Source organism: Rhinatrema bivittatum, chromosome 9 (genome assembly GCF_901001135.1).
Source record: "Rhinatrema bivittatum chromosome 9, aRhiBiv1.1, whole genome shotgun sequence".
Taxonomy (NCBI): domain Eukaryota; kingdom Metazoa; phylum Chordata; class Amphibia; order Gymnophiona; family Rhinatrematidae; genus Rhinatrema; species Rhinatrema bivittatum.
Genome location: NC_042623.1, coordinates 164,467,219 through 164,479,533, shown reverse-complemented (window position 1 = coordinate 164,479,533; position 12,315 = coordinate 164,467,219).

Genomic DNA, 12,315 nt, shown 5'->3' with positions numbered 1-12,315 from the left:
CCATTGCTGGGTTCTTATGAAGAGAACCTGACAAAAATAAATTATTTGCCCTAATGCACAAGTTTATATGACAGGAACTAGCATGCAACTATTTGTGGCATCATATGGGATAAATGGACAGTCACTTCAACAGCCAGCAAATGAATGAAACTTTTAAGCAGCAGTGCTTCTGCCTGACTTGCTGTAAAAGCTATAGTGAGCAGAACAGAAGTGTAAACTTAAACATTTCTGCTGTGGTTTTTTTTTTTTTTTTTTTTTTTTTTTTTAGTGAGTCAAGGAAACAAAAATGAAATGCTGAAATAGGAACAGAAAATGCTATTTGGCTGAGCAACTTCTCCTTCCTGTTACTTCTCTGTGCTTCAAGGCAAAAACAATGCTGATTGCATGTACAGCCTTGGAGTAAGATGATCCACAGAGAAGAGTGGGTGGATGATGTGGTAACTTGCTGGCAGTTTTCAGAGCCTAACTATTACAGTAAGCAAAAGTATAGGGCTGTCATTCTAAATTAGGCTTTTCTGATTAGTAAAGAGAAAAAAAAAATTAAAGGCAAGGAAAATATCTTATCTTGTGACTGAAAAAAGGAGGCCCTACTGCTTTCAGTGGCTAAAATCTGATAATTTGGTCAGAGTGACTGGAAAAAATAATTCATGCATTATTCACCTCAGCTCATGCTAGAGATACAGCAGCTGCTCTGGTGCCTGGCAAACATCTAGTGAGTGAACAATAGTTTCCCTTTCTTTAGACATAGGGAGCAACAATTTTGGCTTTCAAACATTACTTTTAACCACATTTCTCAGGCATGCGCTTTTAACTTTAAAATCCAGGTGAGCACTTATGTAAAGAATGAATGGGAGAATGCCACATTTATTAGATTTCCAAAATTATCAAATGCTGATCCCAAAGACTACAAAGTAGCAAAAAAGCAAGTTTGCTTACCATAAACTATGTTTCCGTAGATAGCAGGATGAATTAGCCATGCTGTTATGGGATCTATCAATCAGGCCTGGGAGGCGGAGCTTGTCAAAGCAGAGAACCGAGCTTTGCTCTGCGGCTGCGCTTGTGTTCCCACGCAGGAAAGTAACGGAATCTCCTCAGTCTGTGATTAAGCTGTATTGTAGTCGAAGACTAGGTGACTGCCAGGGAGGAGGGTGGGTCAGCATGGCTAATTCATCCTGCTATCTACGGAAACATCGTTTACGGTAAGCAAACTTGATTTTTCCTGTCGATAGCAGGGCTGAATTAGCCATGCTGTTATGGGAGTCCCAAGCTCTTGATCACGTCAGTAGTGATATAAGTGTTTGGACGTGATCTTTGACAATGTGGCAGTCACCGTTTGTTGGAGGATAGGGCAAGCAATACTGCACTCTCTATCTTCGCATCAGTGGCTGCTTGCTGGTCAAGGCAGTAATGAGATGTGAAGGTATGCAGTGATGACCATGTAGCTGCCTTGCAAATGTCTATGGGTTGCACCTCGTTCAAGTGTGCTAAGGAGGTTGCTACTGCTCTAACTTGGTGAGCTTTAGGAGTAGACTGTAAATGTAAATGTAAATTTTGTTTGTCATAGCAGAATTTTATGCACTGTGCTATCCAACTGGAGATGGTGCGTTTAGCCACTGGTAAACCAGGTGCCTTCGTGTCGAAGGAGACAAAGAGTTGAGAAACACGGGAGTCCAAGTTCGTTCTTTCTTTGTAGTGTGTTAAAGCTCTTTTACAATCCAGTGTGTGCAGTAGTTTTTCCCTATCGTTTGCATGAGGTTTAGGGAAAAATATTGGTAATTCCATTGTCTGATTTGAGATGGAATGGGGTAACTACTTTCGGTAGGAAGGATGGGTGAGTTCGTAGAACTACCTTCTGTTGATGAAATTGCAAGTACGGAGGATAATGGACCAGAGCTTGTAACTCGCTAACTCTTCGTGCTGAAGTTACTGCAACCAGGAATACCACCTTCCAGGTGAGGTATTTAATGTGTGCAGAGTCCATGGGTTCAAAGGGATAAAGCATGAGCTGTTCCAGAACTATGTTGAGGTTCCATGGAACTGGAGGTTTGGATATCGGAGGACGAAGGTGTGTTAAACCCTTCATGAAATGAGTCAGTAATGGGTGATTGGATATAGGAATGTCATTGATTGGTCTATGATAGGTGCCTATGGCGCTGAGGTGAACTCTGATGGATGATGTTGCTAGACCAGCTACATATAGTGTATGAAGATAATCAATGAGCAATTCCGGGGAGCAGTCCAATGGTGGTACACCGTTGGAAGTGCACCAGGCAGAGTAGCGTTTCCATTTATAGCTATAATTTTTCCTGGTTGAGAGTTTCCTTGATTGTAACAAAATGAATTGTGCTGAAGTGGAAACTCCTTGTTCTGTCAGAAGGAGCCTTTCAATCTCCAAGCTGTCAAGTGTAGAGATGAATGTAGCGGGTGTAGTAGTGTTCCTTGATCTTGACTGAGAAGATCTTGACGATTCGGTAATAGAATTGGATCCTTGATGGATAGTCGAAGTAGGAAACTGTACCATAGTTGCCTCAGCCATGCTGGGGCTATGAGTATCAGTTGAGCTTTGTCCGCTATGCACTTCTGAATTGTTCTTGTTATGAGAGGTATGGGAGGAAAGGCATACAGAAGGCCTGTCGTCCACGGAATGAGGAAGGCATCTTGAGCGATCCTGAATTGGCTTGGTCTTATCGAGCAGAATTTGGGAACTTGAGAATTGATCTCTGTTGCAAAGAGATCTATGGAAGGTGTCCCCCACTGCAGAAATATGTCCTGTACTATTTCTGTGTTGAATGTCCATTCGTGGGGATGAAAGATGCGGCTTAGCCTGTCCGCTCTTGTGTTTGCAACTCCCGGTAGGTAAGTTGCTTGGAGATGTATGCAATTCTTGTGAGCGTGTTCGAAGATTGCCAGGGTCTCCTTGCAGAGGGACCATGAGCCGGACCCTCCTTGTTTGTTGATGTAAAACATCGCTACTTGGTTGTCTGTGTAGATCATGACCTTGCGTCCCTTCAGGTGGTCTTGGAAGACTTGCAATGCATTGCGAATCGCTCTCAGTTCCAATAGATTTATTTGTAGATTCTGTTCTGAGGGTGACCATAACCCTTGGGTTTCGTAAATCTCGAGGTGAGCACCCCATCCCTTGCGAGACGCATCTGTGGTTAGGACTGCATTGTGAGATGAGGGGCTGAACAATGCTCCTTTGGACAGGGTGGAATCTAGGAGCCACCATGCTATATCTTTTTTCATTTCTGCGGTCAGTGATACCCTCTGCGTCAATGGTTGTGAATGCTGTTTCCATTGGCGCTTTAGACCCCATTGTAGGCGTCTCATGTGTAACCTGGTGTTGGGAACCGTGAAGTTCACCGCTGCCATGTGGCCCAGAATTACCAAGACTTGTCTTGCTGACGGCCTCTGAGTATGTTTCAAGGTGTGTAGAAGTTGACGGAAATGTGATATTCTGTCGACTGGAAGGTATGCTCTGTTGCACGTAGTATCCAGGCATGCGCCTATGAACTGCAACTGTTGAGTTGGTTGTAGGTGTGATTTCTGAAAGTTGATCACTAACCCTAGTTCTTGTAGACAGTGTATCACCCGATGGAGGTGATCCAGTAAGACGTTTGGAGTTGAGGCTATTATGAGCCAATCGTCCAGATATGGAAAAATGGTTATACCTTGTTTCCTGAGATGAGCCACCACCAATATCATGCATTTGGTGAATACCCTGGGTGCAGCAGATAGCCCAAAGGGAAGAACTTTGTACTGGTAGTGTTGATGTCTGTAGCGAAAGCACAGGTAATGCCACGAGGATGGATGGATGGATTGGGATGTGTGTGTAAGCATCCTTCAGGTCGATGGAGCACATCCAATCGTTGTTTGAATGAGTGGAAGAATTGACTTCAACGATACCATTTTGAATTTCTCCTTGGTGAGAAATTTGTTCAACTCCCTTAGGTCTAGTATGGGCCGAAGGCCCCCCGACTTCTTGGGTATGAGGAAGTACGGGGAATAAAAAGCTGCTAAATTGGAGTGTGGGTGGATTTGTTGAATTGCTTGTTTGCGAAGTAAAGCAATTTCCTCCCCCAGTTGTGGATGGGAATTGTAAATCTTGAGTGTGGAAAGATGAGGCAATATGGGTTTTGTTACAAATTGGAGTTGGTAGCCTTGACGTACTATCTCCAGAACCCATTGATCCGATGTTATTCTTTCCCAGGCTTTCAGGCAAGCACGAATTCTGCCTGGAGGAGCCTGATGTTGTGGTGGTGGCTGAGTAACTAAAAAGATGACGTCGCTTTTGCTGCAGTAGTCGGCTATTGTGCCTGCTGTCTCTGGTTACGTGGTTTACCTCTTCGTTGATTTGAGGTATTGTTTAGTGGAGCAGGACGCTGGTAGGCAGGGTATGACTGCATACGAAAAGATTGATAAGATCTATAGGGTCTTCTGGCATATGGTTGCCTGCGAGTAGATCCCACATAACGACGTGTAGTCGAGTAAATAGGATTTGATGTTAGCGATTGTACTACTAGAGCTTTGTCTTTTAATTTACTTACTGCGTCCTGGAATTTCTCTCCAAACAGGTTATCTCCTGTACATGGGAGGTTTGTTAGTTTCACGTGTAAGTCTTCACGTATCGAACTTGAACGTAACCATGCTAGTCTGCGGGCTGCAATGGCTGTTGCAGATGCCCTGGATGATGTTTCATGTGCTTCGTTGATTGACCTCAAGAGGTGTCGAGAACACTCTTCCATGTCATGAAGAGGCTGAGGTATATGTTCCGCAACGGAGGAATGTATACCTTTCATAGCTTGCATGCACTCATAGAGGTATTGTACCATGTAGAACTGATGTTGCATAATTCGTGCAGTTAACATTGAGTTATGGTATATTTTCCTGCCAAACTCATCTAAATATTTTTTGTCTTTCCCCGGTGGGAAAGTTCTATGCAACTTTGTTTTCTTGAACTTTTGCATCGCCGACTCTACTACAATTGATGCGTGAGGCAATTGTGGTAGAGTGTATAGTGATGTTTTCTTCATACGAAATTTTATGTCTGTTTTCCTGGAAACGGCTGCTATTGTATAAGGGGCCTCCCAGGATTTTTGTAAGACTGAATGCAGGATATCTTGTGGTGGAAGAGAAGTTGGTTCCACCTGAGTATCAAAAATCTTTAGACCGAGGGTTTCTGCCCTAGGGTCTGTTTCTTTTTGGACTTCTAGATGTAGAATGGTACCCATTTTTTCTAGGAATTTTGGGTATGTAAGGTCTTCAGGAGGGGAATACGGCTCCTGTATGTGGTCCTGCAGATCTGAGAGACATCCCACCGATGATGCTGGGGATGTTTGTATTGAAAGAGAATCTAAAGATGTCTCATGGATATGAGTTGGCGAGGCTGGTTGGTTTATCATAGGAGATGTCGGTGGTTCTGCCGACTGCTCTTGATTAGACTGTGCTTTATGTTTCGTAGCATTGTCATCAGCAATATTAGTCATTTTGAATGATGATTGAAGCGTCTCGTAAAACCCTGCTAAAGATTGAGACAGTTGAAAAAATGCTTCTCTTGTATGTGGCATTACCATACGACTGTCTTGTTGTTGTTTGATACTTGTTTGAGGTGAAGTTGTAGGAACTTCCCTATCTTTGTGTAGTCTATTGACTGAAGTATTCCTTAAATCTTCCAAATCTGAAGAGGTGTTAGAGGAAAATATTTGTACTATTTCTCTTTTTGAGCAGGCATTAGGTTTACGAGATGATTTAGAAGTCGAAGGACTTATCTCCCATGTAGCACTCCTCTTTGGTAATTTAGTACGGTGGGAGTGACTTGAATACTTGTGATAGTCATCAAATGATGTATCAGTATCCGTGGTTTCAGTGTCTGGAGCAGAGTTGTGTGAAGGGTATCGTTTCCGCTTCAAGCTTGTTAATTTTCTGATTGAATAATTATGGTTTTCACGCGCAGATTTTGATCTATGCGCTGAGTTAGATTTATGCACGGATATATGCTTACGCGCAGATGTAGAGTAATGCGCGAGTATGCGCGATGGTCGACTTATGCGCACTTGTATATCTGTGCGCGGAAGCAGATTTATGCGCAGTTGTAGATTTATGTGCATATATTTTTGATGCAGCGCGCACATGGGTTATCGGCGCCGATGTGTTCGGCGCCGTGCGCATAAGTTTTAGTAGTCGGCGCCGTACGCGCAGGTTTCTCTGGTGCCGTACGTGCAGGTTTCTCTGGCGCCGTATGCGTAACTGATCCGCGCGGTGGTTTCTTCTGCGCCATGCGCGCCGGAAGCTGTAGGTTGCGCGCAGACTCCGTCCTTGGCGCCGATATGGTAGTCTGCGCAGACAGCGTCATAGGCGCAGAAGTCTTCGGCGCGGAGGGTTCCTCCTCCGATGAGGTATGCTGCGGCTCTATAGGCACTGGGGATTTCTGAGAACCCATTGGCCTTTGATTTTTTGCTTTCCCCTTACCTCCTAGAGTGGAGGACTTAGGATCAGATGGCAAAGTTTTCTTTTTTGATGGAGCCGATGAAGTTAGCGGGCCAGGCGATGAATGAGCCTCCGACAGATCTCATGAGGCAAAAAGTTCCTGAAGTCTATAGGCCCTTTGTTTTAATGCTCTAGGTGACATCTTAGAGCAAAACTCACAATTCTCTCTATTGTGATGTGGTCCGAGACATTGATAACATCGGTCGTGTCCATCCGTGACCGACATTCTTTTCCCACAGTGACAGGGTTTGAACCCCGGTTTTGACATTTTAATTCTGTTTTTAAACTGAGGAGAAAATCAGCTCCGCGTGCGATCCCACTCGCGGAAAAAACAGACTGAGGAGATTCCGTTACTTTCCTGCGTGGGAACACACGCGCAGCCGCAGAGAGCAAAGCTCTGTTCTCTGCTTTGACAAGCTCCGCCTCCCGGGCCTGACTGACAGATCCCATAACAGCATGGCTAATTCAGCCCTGCTATCGACAGGAAACAGATTGCCACAGAATATTAATGTATCGGTTGTTACTGATTATTTCAGAGCTCATAGTCAGTATAGATGCAGCCTTGTTCACCTACAATGGCAGATTTGGTAATGGTTTGAAAACATAATCTGAAAACGTGAACATAATTGGGCACATGGAGAGCAATCTAGGTACCTAACCACAGCGTTAATTCCAAAAATAATAAACCCAACAGCAAAATATGATATCAATAAACCAAGAGAATTTCACTCTAAATTGTATAAACCCAAACATTTCTTCAAGAAGAATTTTTACATCTGTGTGTAAATGACCATCATAATAGCACCAAAGGACTGCATCAATTGTTTGAATGACCGACATCCAAAATGGAATTAGCAGTATAATCCTAGGTCATTCAAATAAGAGCTCGTGAAAACTTTTTTTATCTGTTTATTAATCTTTTTCAATGATACATTGTATAAATTGAAAGGAATGTACTGACATAACATTACATTTAACTTATTACAACTTTAGAAGAAACAAGATTTCTGTCTTACCATCCCATGCTCTCAATACAGTGCAGGAGATCCACCCCAAGAGATGACTTTATACAAAGAAATAAGAAACAAATAACTGCGTTAATGAAAGCTCTAGGGAAGAATGGTATAATTCACAGAACAATTTATCCTCTAATGGAGGCTATACAGGTTCTGGAGCTAGACTACTTTCTGGCCTAACAATAGATCTATCACTTAAACTTTTCCAACTGAAAAGGCTGGAAAAAAAGTATAGGTTAAATCTTTAAACTTTACGAGGCACTTGCATGGGAACTTCAGAAAGAAAAGCGCACCCAATTGTATCACACTTGATCTTAACTCAAGAAACTGTTTCCTCCTTAATTGTGTTTCCTTGGCAAAATCAGGATACATTTGTACTCTCAAACCCAAAAATAACTCAGATTTATTCCGGAAATAGAACCCAGTCCCTTATCAGAGATAAAAAGGAAATTATCAATGCTGCTGATTGGGCCTCTTCTACTAATGATTCTAGAATCTTCAACTGGCAACTTTTTCCTGGTAGGAAGATAGAAAATCTTTGACAATGGGGGTAATGTAGCCTGTGGTATTTTCAAAATTTCTAATACGAACTTAGTCCACATTTCTGTTGGAGAAACTGTAATCTTCTTGGGAAAATTGATTAGTCTCAGGTTCTTACTCCTCTGTTGGTTATCTAGATTTTCCAATCTCCTTAAGAAATATAAATTATCCTTTGCCATTCCTTGATATTGCTTTTTCATCTCCCCTATTTCTGACTTCACCATATCCACTTCCCGTTTACTTTCCATAGACTTCTTTCAATTTTTGTAATTGTGACTCTTTGTCCCACTTTTTTTTTTACTATGGGTCTAATTTGTATAGACATTCTTATTCAGAGTCTCAATTGCCAACCATATTGTTTCTAAGGAGAAAATCTCTGGTCTTACAATTGGGGTCAATTCTGATTCAAATTCTTGTAGATTTCCTTCATCCAGTTCACCTCCATTCTGCCAAGAAACTAGCTGTTCCAAAGCCTGTATTTCTCCTCCACAAGGTTCTCCTCCATCGAACCCTGAGAGTTCTGGCTGCCCCGCACTGGTCGGAGCTTCTTCCACTCCTCGCAGGGCCCCCTCCCTGACGTGACCTGGAAACACCTCCAGGTGGGTCAGGTTAGTCGTCTGACTTGCCGCAGGGTTTTCGGGGGCTGTCCTCTCAGCAGGGGATAGTGATGTTGTTGAGTCATGGATGCCGGATGTCGATGCGTCTCATCTGCTCCCCTCCAGCTACTCCTCTCCTGGCGTTCCAATTCCTCTGAAGATATGGTCATCCATCAGCCCTTGAATTGTGCCTAGCGATGAGGCTTCCAAGTTGTCTCTCTCGGGCCCTCCGTCTGTGCCCCAAATGAATCATAGGCAAAAATATCAGGTGATCAGGGAGAGAGATGCACATACACCCTCACTCTAGGGTGCCATCTTGGATCTCCCAATGTGAAAACTTTTTAACATCTATACAGAATATGAACTGTGATATTAGTTTTTAATGTAAAAAGTTGTCACATGAGTTCTTGCTTACTTAACCAGAGTTAGGCATCTAGAATCCCATCTGAAAACTGCCCTCCATCAAGTGGCTAAATATAAGCTTTTCTTGGAGAAGAAAACTATGCATGTTATATTGAATATTTAAATATACGGGTGTGCAGTTCTCTCCATATAACCCCCCCCCCCCCCCTGCACAAATAGGAGCAAAGCTTGCAGGTGTTCTGTTTCACTAATTCATAGCGAATTTTCAAGTGGAAAGCAAGTTTGCTTACCTGTAAAACACTGTTCTCCACAGACAACAGGGTGAATTAGCCATTACACATAAATGATGGTTCAACAAGGACCCAACTCTCACAGCTCAGTAAAAACTTTGAGCATGTGTAGGAGTTCTGGTGCGCTCTAGGAAAGTACTTAACTCTCCGGGGGGGGGGGTGAATGGATATTAAGCATAGCTAATTCATCTTGCTGTCTACGGAGAATCTTGTTTACAGGCAAGCAAACTTGCATTAGCCGCTGTCCTGGGGAAAGCATTTGCCGGCAGCTGGCTGGCCCGTGGGGATTACTTCTGCTCCAAAGGAGCAGTAAGTATTAAAATAAAAAAAATTAGGGATAGTTAGGGTAGGTTTAGGGGTTGAGGAGGGAAGGATAGAGTTATGTGTAGGAAAGTTTCCTCCCTTAAGTGGAGGGACTGGGAAGGAATTGGGAGAGGCCCAGTTGTGTCGCCGCGTGTTGCTTTGTAAAATTCCCCCCTGAGCGTGTGAGTCACAGGCTGCCCACACGAGTGGGCATGGATTTTAAAATCCGTCGAACATGTGCGCGCGGCCATCAGGTTTTATAAAATTGGTGCGTCCTTTTAAAATTGACCCCTTCGTCTTCAAGCCAAAGCTATGGTCACGTAAAACAACACTTTCCAGTTGGAAAGGGGATTTCATGAGTTGAGCGAGGACTGCATTGAGGTTGCAAGGCACTGGAGGTTTACTGACTGGAGATGTGGAATGCAACAATCCTTTCATGAATCTTGATAATGGAGAGAAATCGGAGTCCCTTCCACCTGATGGTGATAAGCTGTAATGGCACTAAGATGAACAGATGCTAAAGCCTGAGGATGAGAGGAAGAACAGATTCTGAAGCAAGTGCCTCGAGCCACGTGAGAGAGAGTCCAGATGACTTGCTCTAGACCAAGAAAAAAACCAACAACTTTTCCATGTATTTATTTGGATATTTTTATATACTGTTTGTTACTGGCCATCACAACGGTTTACAAGTATAACAACAATACATATAATATTTTACATGTATAATGAAAGAACATATGGAGGGTTATAATCTGTGGTCCGTTCAGAGGATTACAACAAAAGTATCTGGGAAGTTTCCAAGTTGTGGAAATAGCAGTTGAACAGGAAAACAGACAATAAATAATAATACCAAGGTAATGTAAATTCTTATGGAATGGCTATAAATGGGATCGGTTTGCATGTATTAGTGAGGGTCATGTGAAAGTGGGATTAAGGGGGGAATTAGAATCTTTTTTTTTTCTGTTTAGTAACAGGAAAGGAAAAGAGACAGCGGATCACTAAGAACTTATTTACAATATACAATAGAGACTTGGTTAGTACGAGGGACTGAAGATGGAGAATGTGTTAGGAGGTAATTGTGTTGGTGTTTAGCCTATGCCGTCTCTATAAATTTGTTGGAACAGCCAGGTTTTGAGGTGTTTTTTAAATAGTTTTATATTGCTCTGGAGTCTTAGGGGCTCGGGGAGTGTAATCCATAGATTCGGGCCAGCCAGTGAGATCGCTCTCTCCCATACCATATTGAGTTTGGCTGTTGTGACTTTGCGGATGGTTAATAAGGCCTTATTAGCTGATCTTGTGTTCCGTCGTGGTGTTTGTAGCTGGATTATATTATTTAGCCATTTAAACATTTAAGCATTTGCATGTGATGAGCGCTATTAGTTTTCGTGAGTTTGGCTGCACGTTTTCAAGGCACTATTACCCGTATAAGGGGTAATAGACACACGTCAAAAATGTGCAGCCAAACTGGTGTGCTCGGCCAAGTGCACTGTACTGAATCGGACTGTATGTGTCTTTTTATTGTAATCCACTTAGCACAGCTGGTATGCTATAAGCAGAATATAAGTACTTTTAATATAAATAAATAAATTGCAAGGTGGATTAATGTTGTTTAATGAGAGCCATAATCTCTTAAATTTTGTCACCAAACAAATTGTCCCCTGTACATGGCAGATCCTCAAGTTAAGAACATAAGAAAATGCCATGCTGGGTCAGACCAAGGGTCCAACATAGGCCAAAGTACACCACAAGAATCTGGAAAAGATCCAAACACCAAGAAGATCCCATGCTACTGATGCAGTAATAGCAGAGGCCATTCCCTAAATCAACTTGATTAATAGCAGTTAATGGACTTCTCCTCCAAGAACTTATCCAAACCTTTTTTGAACCCAGCTACACTAAATGCACTAACCACATCCTCTGGCAACAAATTCCAGAGCTTAATTGTCCATTGAGTGAAAAAGAATTTTCTCCGATTAGTCTTAAATGTGCTACTTGCTAACTTCATGGAGTGCCCCCTAGTCCTTCTATTATCCGATTTACATCACTCTTTCAAGACCACTATCATATCCCCCCTCAGCCGTCTCTTCTCCAAGCTGAACAGCCCTAATCTCTTCAGCCTTTCCTCATAGGGGAGTTGTTCCATCCCCTTTATCATTTTGGTTGCCCTTCTCTGTACCTTCTCTATCGCAACTATATCTTTTTTGAGATGCGGTGACCAGAATTGTACACAATATTCAAGGTGCGGTCTCACCATGGAGAGACACAGAAGCATTATGACATTTTCCATTTTATTAACCATTCCCTTCCTAATAATTCCTAACATTCTGTTTGCTTTTTTGACTGCTGCAGCACACTGAGCCAATGCTTTTAAAGTATTATCCACTAAGATGCCTAGATCTTTTTCCTGGGTGGTAGCTCCTAATATGGAACCTAACATTGTGTAACTATAGCAAGGGTTATTTTTCCCTATATGCAACACCTTGCACTTGTCCACATTAAATTTCATCTGCAATTTGGATGCCCAATCTTCCAGTCTCGCAAGGTCCTCCTGTAATGTATCACAATCCGCTTGTGATTTAACTACTCTGAATAATTTTGTATCATCTGCACATTTGATAACCTCACTTGACGTATTCCTTTCCAGATCATTTATAAATATATTGAAAAAACCCAGTCCAAGTACAGATCTCTGAGAGTACTGTTTACCCTTTTCCACTGAGA